General features: G+C 42.6%; 1 protein-coding gene across 1 annotated transcript in view; it reads right to left on the bottom strand.

Moving 5' to 3' along the window:
• Nucleotides 1-13,712, bottom strand: part of DTD1 (D-aminoacyl-tRNA deacylase 1) — a 179,067-nt gene that overhangs the window by 152,298 nt on the left and 13,057 nt on the right. The gene's annotated exons all lie outside the window — the stretch shown is intronic.

Here is a 13,712-nt window from a genome sequence, read left to right as displayed (position 1 = left end):
AAAAAGTCATCTAGATCAATGTAACCAGAAACATAAGGAGCAGGACTAGCCCGTAAACATGGAGGAAAGTGGCCAACCCCATAAGGAGAGAGGGAAATGCAAAATTAAATAGCAGAGGTGCCACTGTAAGCTCTGCGATTTGGCAAGAATGAAAAGATCTGAGAACACCAGGGTGGGGAAATGTGGGCTTACAGGACTATAAAATGGGGGAGAAGGCAAATTGGTTTAACCACTTTGGAGGGCATCGTGGTGCTTGAATAAACCCTACAACTCTGGAATTCAACCTTGGAGAATCTACTCAAAAACTTTTACACAAAAGGAATGTTCAAGGGTGTTCATTCTGTCAATGTTTATAACAGAAAAACTGGATACAATCCGTCCCTCACTGGGGGGATGAATGCATAAACTCTGCTTTAATTCCTCAGTGGATACTACGTGGCAGCCACTTGCCTCAACAGGGCAAATCTCAAATCTTTATAAAATAACTTGCTGGGGATCCTGGGTGGTTCAGATGGTTAAGGGTCCAGCTCTTGATTTCAGCTCAGGTCATGATCTCCAGGTCGTGGGATTAAGCCATATGCTGGGCTCTGCCCTCAGGGGGAAGGAAGTCTGCTGGAGAGTCTCTCCCTCTCCCTCTGCTCCTACCCCCATTCACACAGTCTCTCTAAAATAAATCTTAAAAAAAAAAAAAGGTAACTTGCAACAAGGATGTATCATAATACCAATTATTTATTTATATGATATTTTTAAATATCCCAAACAAGTTATATAATTTATAGCTATAGATATATAGATATACGGATCTATTTATGGAAAAAACATGAGCAGGAACGATGAAGGCCAAACACAGGACAAGAACCACATTCATACCAAAGAGAAGGCAGGGGATGGTGGGATTTGAGAGAGACAGACCAGAGGCGAACATGACTAAATATCTACTTTGTTTCATAATTAAAATTTTCAAACTAATTAAATATAAAAGTTAAATGATAAGGTGGGGAGGGAGGTCCTGCTCCCTCACTGTGGGAACCATCCTGCTCCCCCAGAAAAGAGCACTTCTCTTTGTCCTATTCAAAACCTTCTGTTTTAATACCCATCCCACTCACTTGTGTCTATCATTCCCCAAATGCTGAACTACATTTATAAAGAAAGCCAAGAATATGCTTTGAGAGATGACGCTGTGGAGTATCAGAATGTTGACTCCATCCGTCCAAGTGCCTCTGTTAAACCCTGGGCCTAACCACTGCTGATGACACATAGGAATGCTAACTCAAGGGAACACACTGGTCTTGACAGTTCAGCAATTAAATTTATTTAATTTAAATGTATCAGTTTCAATCCAAAGTAAGAAAAGAGCTGTGTCCAGAGTAAAAATAGTAGGAGTCATCAGCACCTGAGAACCATCAGGAACACTTCTACTGCCACCTGTACCATAAAGGAACAGAGAGTATATGAGATCCAGTCCACATGTGGAAGTCACTCACAGCAACTACGTGCCAGGCGTGGTGCTAGAGATCAAAGACTCAGCTCACAGGCAAAGACAGGCCTGGTGCTAATGAACCCTGTGGTCTACTATGGTGGACAATTGGGCACCTCGGGGTGACAACCCAGTATGGCAGAGACCCTGAGAGATTCTGGTTCTGGAGACCAGAGAAGGGCCCAAGTTCCCCCTTGGAGATAGGGAGGGAATCAGAAAGTCTTCTTGGATGAGGCTACACAGGGTCCAGGACTTGAAGGACAACCAGGACCCAGGCTGGAAGAGAAGGACAGGCCCAGGCCCATGAGCTCTGAGGCTCTGGGCAACTCTTTTAACCTCGCAATGGCTCAGCTTCTTCCCACAGGGGTGCTAACAAGACGACCTTAAAATACAGGGAAAATTTCATAAGACAGTGCATGCAAGTGCTTAGGATAGTAACTCACACGTGGTGTGTACAAAATCAGCATGTGTCTTTACTGTTATAAAAAGTCATGTTCAGAGTGCCTGGGTGCCTCAGTCAGTTAAGCATCTGCCTTCAGCTCAGGTCATGATCCTAGGATCCTGGAATCGAGTACTACATCAGACTCTCTGTTCAGCAGGGAACCTGCTTCTCCCTCTGACTCTGCCTGCTACTCCTCCTGCTTGTGCTTTCTCCCTCTCTCACACATAAATAAATAAAATGTTAAAAAAAAAAAAAAAAAAAAAAGGAGGTCATCTCGAGAGGCTCCACACAACCAGAATTGTGCTTCCCACACTGTGCCCTGCAGGGTATTCCTTGAATAAAGAAAAATAAAGTCACATACTTCTGGAAAACCACATTTGTTTGAACTCTCCCTCAGAGAATCACAAAGCACAGCAGCATATAACAGGCTCTCAAGACCTCCTTGAGTAGAGAAACCTATTTAGTTTCTTTACCCTGGTAGTTCCCAAACTCCCCTGGGCAAGGAGCCCTAATTTCACACAAAACATCCTTTACAGAGCAGATGACTCTCTGAGAGAAGCTGAAGAAAAGAAAAGCACCAAATGGACACACTAGCCCAGAGCAAGCCAGCCTGGGCCTTTCTGGTTCCCTCCCTGGAGAGCAGCTCTGCTCAGACACCAGACCCACTGCAGCATGAGATGACCTCCATGAACCACGGCTTCTGCCACCACGACCACACAATTTCCATCTCTGGTTCCTCCCCCTGGTATCAGTCCCTCCAACCTCCTTAACCTTGTGGAGGGTCTTAGGCCGCTTCTCTTCAATGCTCAGACAGCAGCTCTAGAAACTACATGAGAAGAACCCATGCTGTTCGCCATTTTTACAGGCAAGATTAACCTAGTTCCAAGTGCGTAGCCAAGCATGCTCAAAAAATGGTGACTTTCCTTCAACTTCTATCAAATTAAAGTGGCCATTCAAATCTACAGAGCTTTTGTTTTATCCATGTCAGACTAGCTAAAAAGACATCAGCTGGGAAGGAAATCATGTGTTTAATTGCATGCTAAAATTATGGCTACAATTAGTGGCAAATTTCAGCGGCTGCACTCCTCAGAGAAGCTGAAGGCAGACTCATGAGGAAAGGAATTATTTCCGACCTTGAATTTCTGTTGCCAGGATATACAGCATATGCTTCACCGTGTTTATCACTCCAAGTAGCGAGAAATTTATTTTCTTTTCCTGTTTTTCCTCACTTATGAACAGAACTATTATCTGAATTTCCATTTGTACAGACAATAAATCCAAAGACATGTTTTAAGAGGTCTTAAAACGGGAACATTTTTTCCAGTTCGGATCAAAGAGTAAAGCCCCATGAAAAATTATACTGGCCAGAGGAAATAAAAACATTTTTAAAAATAATCTTAAAAGGCAGAAACATATCTGTAGAACCACAGCTGGGCTCCAGTGATGATATAATCAAGTCGTCCTTAAATATCAGTCCCATGGTTCTGTCCAGAGCTGGAAGAGAAGCATGTGTCAGGCACATTTGTGCCACATGTTTCCAGCTGGAAAACTCCCAGCCAGAGCCCCAAACCTGCTGTGACCTGGTTTCTGGTAGGCACTGTCCAAGGCCTCTACCAGGTCCAAACCAGTGCACCCCATTAACCTGTGAAGGCTGACATCCCACTCCTTTGAACAATGCTTGACTGATGGTCACCATCCCTGAGAGGCCCAGTACCACCTTTCTGAGCCCCCCGTGTTCAAGGACGATAGCAGGGCAGTCACCACAGGAGGATGCGCATGAGTTAGTACAGGTATGGCACTGGGCCCACAGCCCAGCAGTGTGCAGGAAATCTGAGTCCCCATTATTGCTCTCACTCCCACCGTCTATGGGAGAATATGGGCAACTGGGGGGCCTGGGGGGACAGGGCAAGAAAACCACATGGAAAGAACACGCTATTAAAGAAAAATGGAGAACAAAATGCATGACGGTTTACTGGCCTGACTGGGAGCAAGCCATGCACCTTTCCACAGCCGACTGCATGGCCATGACCAGGTTGGGACTTGGCCTATATCTGGGGACTGGTCCTGAGCCTCAGGCCAGCCCACCTAAGCACATCCCCAAAGGCAGCTTCCTCTGTCACTAAGGCAAGGTCCTCACCACCCAGGATTCCTCTTCATTGTACTTTAAAGCTGTTCAGAGCCTGGACAGGCCAGGAAGACAGTTATGGATGGAGGCCCCAATGCCAGGTGCATAGGCTGAGATGAGAAATCAAGCAAATGTATAGAATTGGGGAACTCAACTGGGGCTCGGGATGGAAAGTGCCTACTCACCTCACCTGGGTGAGGGCACCTGCCACCAAAGGGTGCCACCCCAATTCCAAACAAAAGAGCTGGCAACAGGAGCTGCCAGGGGAAACAGCCCAAAATTAACCTCTCACTGGGAAGTTAAATTCCTATCTGAGCTAAAGTCAGATAAGCATGTGGGAAGCAAGGGCCACTGCAGCTAAAAGAGTCTGGTCTAGACCCACAGGCTTTGATCATACCTGGAGCCCAGGGGGAATGTATCCTGATGGGCCACAGGCACTATGACAGCTCTGTCCACCAGTATGGAACCACTTCTCTAGTAGTGCTCCTGGCCCTATCTCCCCAGAGGGCTCAGCCGATTTGGGGTACCACCAGTAGGGCACAGATACCCCAGTGGGCTGTATGGCTCCAGGGAGCCTACAAAGCAGAGGCAAAAGCTCTGGGAGCCACCAGCAAAGACCAGCAGCTCCAGCAATGGCATTTCCTAAATGATTTGGCTGGGGAAAGTATTCACTTGTCAGAAAAAGCACACAGGCCCTATCAGCTGAATTTCTCAGAGAGTGAGAGCCAGGCCTAGGTCAGCAGCATTACAATGTCAGACTCCATTTCACACACATCCAGGGCCATGGAGAGAACTAGAAAGGCAATCCCTGGAATCTTGTGGCTTCTCCCCAGGCTCAAGCCCAGACTTATCAGTGGTCTCTGCTTATCTCTGCCATGGTTCAATCCACTCAGGAGAAACACCTCCTCTGGGCAGATGTCTCAGGCCTGGGACTCCATGGCCAGAGGAATTAGTGAACAGGCCCTGTGGCTCGGGATGGAAAGTGCCTACTCCCAGGTGAGGGCACCTGCCATCAAAGGGGGCCACCCCAATTCCAAACAAAAGAGCTGGCAACAGGAGCTGCCAGGGGAAACAGCCCATTAACCTCTCACTGGGAAGTTAAATTCCCATCTGAGCTAAAGTGAGATACAAGGCAACAGGTACAGCCCTCCTCGCATGACAGGGAGACTCAAGGCAAGGTTTTCTCTGACCATCAGGCTTTGCTTGGACATCTCTGGGCTCTGCTGTGGTCCCAGGTGTCATTCTGCCTCCTCGCTGAGGCACCAGTGAGCCTGTGTGGGGACAATGCAGTGTCTGAGGCCCCACCAGACCTACACGGGGTCTTGTGCAGGGCTTGTACAGACATACCGAAAGAGTCTGGACAGCACTGGGCAAGGACACCCTTCCATCAAAAGCAGCAAAGTAAGAAACCAGGGAGGGTGACTTCTGAGCTCATCAGACCATGGGATTTGATTTTAGACTTTAATTCCTTTATACTTGAATATGATACAGAATTTAAACTTAACCTACAATTTTTCTCTAGTTTACATTCAAATTCAGTGCATCTCCATGTTGTTGACATTTTATTGTGATCCCATATATTATATTTATGGAGTGTACTAATATCATCACTAAGCCTCACTGTAGAACCTCTGGTGTAGTGTGCTAGGTTGGGTGATGTGGCTAGAGATGGTTGGGACACAGGTTAGGGAATAAGTTTTCACTTTGGAAAGAGAATGGCCTTAGAGTGGCTTCACAGCAGGGTTTTAACCCAGTTCAAAGCCTCTAGGACCGAAAGACACACAGCAAGAGTAGCCTCAGAGAGATTCAAAGGTAGACTCCAACCTGTGAACTCTGACCCTCCCCTGAGCCGGGAGACCCCATGGCCAAAAAACAATCAAAGGAGATAAGGGACTATGCTAGAGGGTGATTATCATCATGGACCACAGGATTCATGAATTTATAAATCTAGTATTATACAAACAAAAATAACACAGATCATTTTCTGGAACTAGACAAGCTGATTTAAAAATTCATAGAGAAAAACAAGAATAGGCAGGAAAATTCCAAAGAGCAATATGGATAAGACTCATCTTACCCAATATGAAAGCATAACAAAATCTTTAATAACTGAAACAATGTGTCTTCATCATGTAAAGAGACAAAAAGGAAACAAAAACAGAACAGAAACAAAACTTTACAGTTCATAAACACAGGGATTTAATATAGGATAAAGTCAAAATCTCAGATTAGTGGAAGTACAGATGGTTTTCTTTAAATAAATGTTTTTGGGAAACCACTTCATAACTACCTGAGAAGGATAAATTCCATGCTTTACATTGTATACAAGATAAATTCCAAACTGATCTAAGATTTCAAAATAAAAAATGAAAGCATAGGGGCACCTGGGTGGCTCAGTCAGTTAAGCATCTGCTGTGGGCTCTGGTCATGATCTCAGGGTCCTGGGATCAAGCCCCGTATTGGGCTCCTTGCTCAGCAGGGAATCGGCTTCTCCGTCTCCCTCTGCCCCTCCCCCACACCACTTTGTGTGTGTGTGTGTGTGTGTGTGTGTGTGTGTGTGTGTGTATGTGTGTGTGTCTGCTTTTCTCTCAAATAAATAAAATCTTCAAGAAAAAAAATGAAAGCATAAAAGCACTAGATGGGGAGGAGGGAGGAACAGCCAGATTTCTTAGTAATTCTGGAGTAGGAAATGTTATAGAAATCTAAGAAACTGTGATTCAAAATCCAGCAGACATTTTAAAAAATTAATAATCAACTACTTAGAGATCGGAAATGTTGTTCTTGGGGCCCTTGAGTGGCTCAGGCAGTTGAGCATCTGACTCTTGATCTCAGCTCAGGTCTTGATCTTAGTTATTAGGGTCATGAGTTCAAGCCCTGTATTGGGCTCCATGCTGGGTATGGAGCCTACTTAAAAAAAAACAAAAACAAACAAACAAAAAAAACAGGGGCACCTTGGTAGCTCAGTTGGTTAAGCATCCAAGTCTTGGTTTCGGATCGGGTCATGATCTCAGGGTTATAGTTCTACGCTCTGCACAGAGTCTGCTTGGGATTCTCTCTCTCCCCCCACCCCCCATTTGCACTCTCTTTCTATGTCTAAAATAAATGAAAAATGTTTAAGAAGAAAAAAGAAAAAGGAGCTCCTGGGTGGCCCAGTTGGTTAAGCATCTGCCTTCAGCTCACATCATGATCTCACGGTTCTGGGACAGAACTCCACATCGGGCTCCCTGCTCAGCAGGGATTCTGCTTGTCCCCTCTCCAACCTGCTTGTGCTCTCTCTCTCTCTCTCTCTCTCTCTCACTCTTTCTCTCTCTCCCTTAAATAAACAAAAAAAAACCTTAATAAAATTTTAAAAAAAGAGTCTGACCAGCAAACAACCGTTAGCACAAGGTCAAAGGACAAATGACAAAATGTATGAAAAATATCTACAATTCATGGCATATATGAAAAGCTCAGAGAAATAACCTAATCAAAGCACTTGAACAGTGTTCATGGTAAAGGAAATACAAATCACACAAACATCTGAAAAATGTTCAACCATATCCTGCACATTAAAACTAAAAGGAGATGCCATTTTCACCTGTGAGAAAGACAAAATTCTAGATAAAATACATTCTGTTAACAAAACTGTGATGAATATGGCAGCCTCACACACTGAAAAAAGGTCAACGCCTATTGAGGGCCATCTAGCTCTATCTAGCAATCCCACTTTTGAGAATTTATCCCCAAGATATATCTGCCAGAACATGAATGGCCTATATACAAATTTATTCACTGCATCACTGTTGTTTTCAACACCCAAAAATAAGAAACAACCCAAGAGTCCAATATACAAATTATATAAGATTCAAAATAGGGGCAGCCCAGGTGGCTCAGAGGTTTAGGGCTGCCTTCAGCCCAGGGAGTGATCCTAGAGACCTGGGATCCAGTCCCACATCAGGCTCCCTGTGTGGACCCTGCTTCTCCCTCTGCCTGTGTCTCTTCCTCTCTCTCTCTCTCTCTCTCTCTCTCTGTGCATCTCTTATGAATAAATAAATAAAATCTTTAAAAAAATAAGATTTAAAATTAAATAAGCTAGGTTCTGTTCCCACCACAGAAAACTGCACAGCTATTACAAAAGGTGTGAGGAAGTTCTCTATGAATTAATATGGAAAGAATCTCTAGAACATGCTGTGAAATCCTTTTTAAAATAATTTGTTAAAGATGCTACTTTTGTATAAAAAGAAAGCTATAATATATATATATATATTCATATTTGCTCACATGTGCATGAAGAGGCACTAGAAAGATAGAAAAAAATAACTAAAAGGATTGCCTATAGAGAGTAAGGGAAACAGAGTGGATGTTATGTGAGAACATGACTCCCCGGGGCATCATCCTGGGGACCAGGGATGGGTCTCACGTCGGGCTCCCTGCATGGAGCCTGCTTCTCCCTCTGCCTGTGTCTCTGCCTCTCTCTCTCTCTCTCTCCATGTCTCTCATGAATAAATAAATAAAATCTTTTTAAAAAAGAAAAAAAAAACATAACTCCCCAAGGAAGACTTTTCCAGATCATTTCGATGTATGAACTACCTGATCATATTCCCTTATTCAAAAATTACAATATTAGAAGACGTACACTTTTCAATTTCAAAACCTACTACAAAGTTATAGTAATTAAAACAGTGTAAGCACGTCCATAAGGATAAGCATACAGAATGACAAGATAGAACTGAGAGTTCATAAATAAACCCATACATAGATGTATAACATAGTACAAGAAGAGTACAAAGTCAACAAGAGTACAAAGACCATTCAATGGAGAAGAATGGCCTTTTCAGCAGCTGGTGATAGAACAACTGGATATTCAGATGCAGAAGAATGAAGTTAGATCTTTACCTCATACCAAAATTAACACAAAATGGATCAAAGGCCTAACTGCACGGGTTAAAACTATAAAATTCTGAGAAATAACCATAAGGTCAACCTTCATGACAATGGATTTTTGGGAATGGTTTCTTAAATATAAAACCAAAACACAAAAGATAAAATTGGACTTCATCAAAATTAAAAACTTTTAAGGGTAGAGGATGAGTAAAATAGGTAAATGGGATTAAGAGGTATAAACTTCCAATTATAAAATGAGTAAGTCACAGGGATATAAATTAATCACAGGGAATGTAGTCTATAATACTGTAATAACTTCGTATGGTGACAGTTGGAAACAACACTTATTATGGTGAGCATTTGTAATGCATATAAATGTCATATCATTATGTTACACACCTAAACTAATATAATATTGTATATCAACTACACTTCAATAAAAAAATTTTAGGAGTGCCTGGCTGGCTCAATCAGTGGAGCATAAGACTCTCAATCTCTGGGTCATGTTTTCAAGCCCTACTTTGAGCCAAAAACAAACAAAACTTTTAAACTTTTGTGCATCAAAAGACACTATCAAGAAAGCAAAAGGACAATCCACAGAATGGGAGAAAATATTTGCAAATCATGTATATAATAAGGGTCTTGGATCTGGAATTTATAAATTACTTACAATTCAATGACAAAAAGACAAACCAATGAATTTTAATTGTGAGCCCCAACATAAGACTCACACTCACAACCCCAAGATCAAGACCTGAGCTGAGATCAAGAGCCAAATATTTAACTAACCAAGCCACCCAGGTGTCCCTCAAACAATTCAATTTTAAATGAATGAAGAATTTGAATAGCTATTTCTCCAAAGAAGACATACTAATGGCAAACAAACACATGAAAAGATGCTCATATCATTAGCCATTAGAAAAATGCAAATCAAAATCATATTGATGTACCATTTCACATTCACCAGGATGGCTATAACCAAAAAATAAATAAAAATTTAAAAAGAAATAACAAGTGCTGGCAAGGATGCAGAGAAATCAGAACCCTTGTGGCTGGTGGGAATGTAGAAAGTCACTGTGGAAAACAATTGGGGGCAGCCCGGTTGGCCCAGCAGTTTAGTGCCACCTTCAGCCCAGGGCGTAATCCTGGAGGCCCGGGATCAAGTCCCACATCGGGCTCCCTGCATGGAGCCTGCTTCTCCCTCTGCCTGTGTCTCTGCCTCTCTCTCTCTGTGTCTCTTATGAATAAATAAACAAAATCTTTAAAAAAAGAAAAAAGAAAGAAAACAATTGGACTGTACCTCAGTAAGTTAAACAGAATTTTCATATGATCCAGCAATTCTACTCCTGAGTATGTAACCAAAAGAACTGAAAACAGGTGCTCAACCAAAAACTTGTCCACACGTTTATAGCAGCTCTATTCACAATAACTAAAAGGCTGGGAATGTCCATCAATGAATGCATGGATAAACAAAATGTGATATAGTTATGCAATGCAATACTCTTCATATAAAGGAATGAAGTAGGGCAGCCCAGATGGCCCAGCGGTTTGGCGCCACCTTCAGCCCGGGGTATGATCCTGGAGACCCCGATAGAGTCCCATATCAGATTCCCTGTATGGAGCCTGCTTCTCCCTCTGCCTGTGTCTCTGCCTCTCCCTCTGTGTGTGTGTGTGTCTGTCATGAATAAATAAATAAAATCTTTTAAAAAAAAAATAAAAATAAAGGAGCGAAGTACTGATACACGCTATAGTGCACATACACATGTATGTAAGCACAATGTATGTTCAAAGGATGAACCTTGATTACACTATGCAAAAGTCAAAGAAGCCAGACACAAAAGACTGCATATTGTATGGTTCCATTTCTATGAAATATTCAGAAGAGGCAAATCCATATAGACGAAAGGCAGATTCCTGGTTGCAAGAGCTAGGGATGGGGGAGTATGGAGAGTGCTTGCTTAAAGAGCTTAGGGTTTCCTTTCAAGGTAATGAAAATGTTTTGAAACTAGACAGTGGTGATGATTTCATAACACTGTGAATACAGAATCACTTAATTCCATGCTTTAAAATGGTTAATTTTATGTTATATGTATTTTACCACAATAAAAAATAAGTTAACTTTAGAAAGAACAAATAAATACTGAGAATAAAAAATAAGTGACTGACTTAAAACTCAAATGACACACTAAACTCCAGACTGGACATGGACAAAGAAAACATTAGTAAACTGGAGGATCCCCTCAGGGCACAACAAAGAAAAAACAATTGAGATACTATACCATGCATAGTATTATTTGTTTAATATACCCATTGAAGAAAATATAGAGAACCAACTAATTTATCAATATTTCTGAATTTGTAGACCCCAAATCAATATGGTTTTAAATTGGTCCTATTTCTCCAGCTGAGAACTTCAGACTCTTCCCTTCATCCTGGGTTATTTCAGGTCCTTGGATTATGATAACGAGTTTTTTCCCACCTATGCCGGGATCTTCTTTTTTATTTTTTTTTTTAAGATTTTATTTATTCCTTTGAGGGAGAAAGAGAGCAAGTGAGTGAACACAAGCAGGGGAAAGGGGTAGAGAGATGGGGAGAAGCAGACTCCCCACTAAGCAGAGAGCCCCATGCAAGGCTCAATCCCAGGACCCTGAGATCATGACCTGAGCCAAAGGCAAATGACTGAGTCACACAGGGACCCCTGTATCTTATTTTTTTTTTTAATGGCCCTTATTTCTTCAAATTGAGCTACAACAACAGACTCTAATGGGCAAGTAAAAGAGGCTGACCCCACAACTCACGACCAGAGTAGGGAGGGACTCAGGAACTGAGATAAAAGGGGTGAAGAGAATAAAGGTGAGAGGAAGAAGGAGCTCAGAGAGGAAGGAGATGGATAGAACAATACTGTCACCATAATGAGCCTATTCTCATCTCCCTAGGCCTGGGGGGCATTTGTCACACAAAATAACTGAGCACCTACAGTGTGATGTATAAGGCATGCTATCGTTACTGCAGGGTACTGAACCACCACTACATCGATAACACTGTTTTTAATGTGGCTCTAAACAGTTAGGTGGGGAAAGGAGAACTGGTAAAAAGTAGGCTGTTGTTCACCTTGTAAAATCAACTAAGCAAATCAAGGAATCATGATTGGGATCTGAAAACAAAAATGGGGGGTTGGGCACTGGGGTGGCTCAGCTGGTGAAGCATCAGCTTTCAACTCAAGTCGTCATCTCAAAGTCCTGGGATCGAGCCCCACATGTTGCTCTCTGTTCAACGGGGATGCTGCTTCTCCCTCTCAGCAAATCACTGAAGAGAAGGAATGAAAGAAAGGAGTGCCAAAAACTAACTGACTTGGCCAACATGAGTCACACATCTGCATCAGACTTCAGGAGAGCCATCGGCCTGTGCCACAGTCCACCAAACTCGCCATTTATCAACGATGAAGATGTGATCCTACGTTGTGATTTCCTAACTTTACATTAACAATAATGCTTCTGGCATTACAGCCCTTGTCAAAGTATATAAAACAGGCTTCCACTGAAAGCTTACTCAGGCTGCTAACATGCTGTATGTAGTAAAAAGAGTAAGACATTAAATCCAAAAATTAAACACTAACCACAAAGCAAACACTAGATGTGGGCTTCCTCCTCCTGGCACCTTCTCTTTGTGAACGAACCTGCAGGAGCCCTGGACATAATGGATGCCCCATGGAGTGAACAGAGCTGAAGAAGCAATCAAAGAGCTGCTGTACTCCCAAAATGTCTTTCCACGTTCTTCTAGCTCTTTACCACCCACAAAAGATCAGACCCCACAGAGAAACACAGGTAGCTCTTTTTAATATCGTGGCAGCTTCTGATTTGCTCAACAAAGCCTACAGGTGATTGTTTCCCTGGGCCCATTACAAATGGCTCAATGTTGGAACAAGAAGTTTGAGAGCAGAGATCTCTCTTTCAACTCTTCCATTTTGGTATAATATTCATTTTTTTCCTAACTATAAAGGTACTGTATGTTTAAAACTCAACTTTGACATATAAAAGCTTTGACAGCTTTTAATGCCTCCCACTAAACAGGACTTGCAGTCCTTTTTCTGAAGGAATGAAGATTCCCAAGGGGCTGCTGAGGGCCATATCTGGACCTAATTTCCTGGGCCCACTCAGTCAGTCTGGGTGTCCAATAAGGTACCCTTAACCTCTGGCTCATTCTGTAGCAGAGAGCAAAAACTGATAAATGTATACACTGGGTTTTTCCTCCTAAATCAATTATTGGCAGAAGAGCCAGAGAATAAGAAAAACGTTTTGAGAACACCAGAGTTAAGAGCTATGCAGGATTAAAGATGGCCACAAACTCTGAAATTCTTTCCATTGCAAAGTGGTCTACAGCCTCCCCTGGAATCTGAGTGGGCTGTGAGACAGCTTTGTCCAATAGTATATGGCAGAAGTGATGCTGCACTCCCTTCCAAGCCTGGCCTTGAGGGGCTAGCACTCTCATTTCCTAGCTTTTAAAATACCTGGTCTTGGGAGTGTTCGCTGTAGGAGAAGCCAGCCACAGACCGCCCAGCTGTGAGAAGCCCAAGTAATTGGGAGGGGGAGACCGACCCTGGAAATAAGATGAGGTGGGGAGGAGGGGAGAAGCAAGATGAAACACGGGCCATCTTAGAAGTAGATCCCTAGCCCCAGCCAACACAAATAGATCAAAGCACCCAGCCAAACCCCTCTTAGATTCCTGACGCACAAAATTGTGAGGAAGACAGAATGGTTTTGTTTCTTTGTTGTTTTTTAAGATTTTATTTATTATTTATCTGAGAA

This window comes from Vulpes lagopus, chromosome 18, assembly GCF_018345385.1.
Source record: "Vulpes lagopus strain Blue_001 chromosome 18, ASM1834538v1, whole genome shotgun sequence".
In the NCBI taxonomy this organism is placed as follows: Eukaryota; Metazoa; Chordata; class Mammalia; order Carnivora; family Canidae; genus Vulpes; species Vulpes lagopus.
The sequence above is the reverse complement of the archived record's forward strand: the minus strand, read 5'-3'. Positions and strand labels throughout refer to the sequence as shown.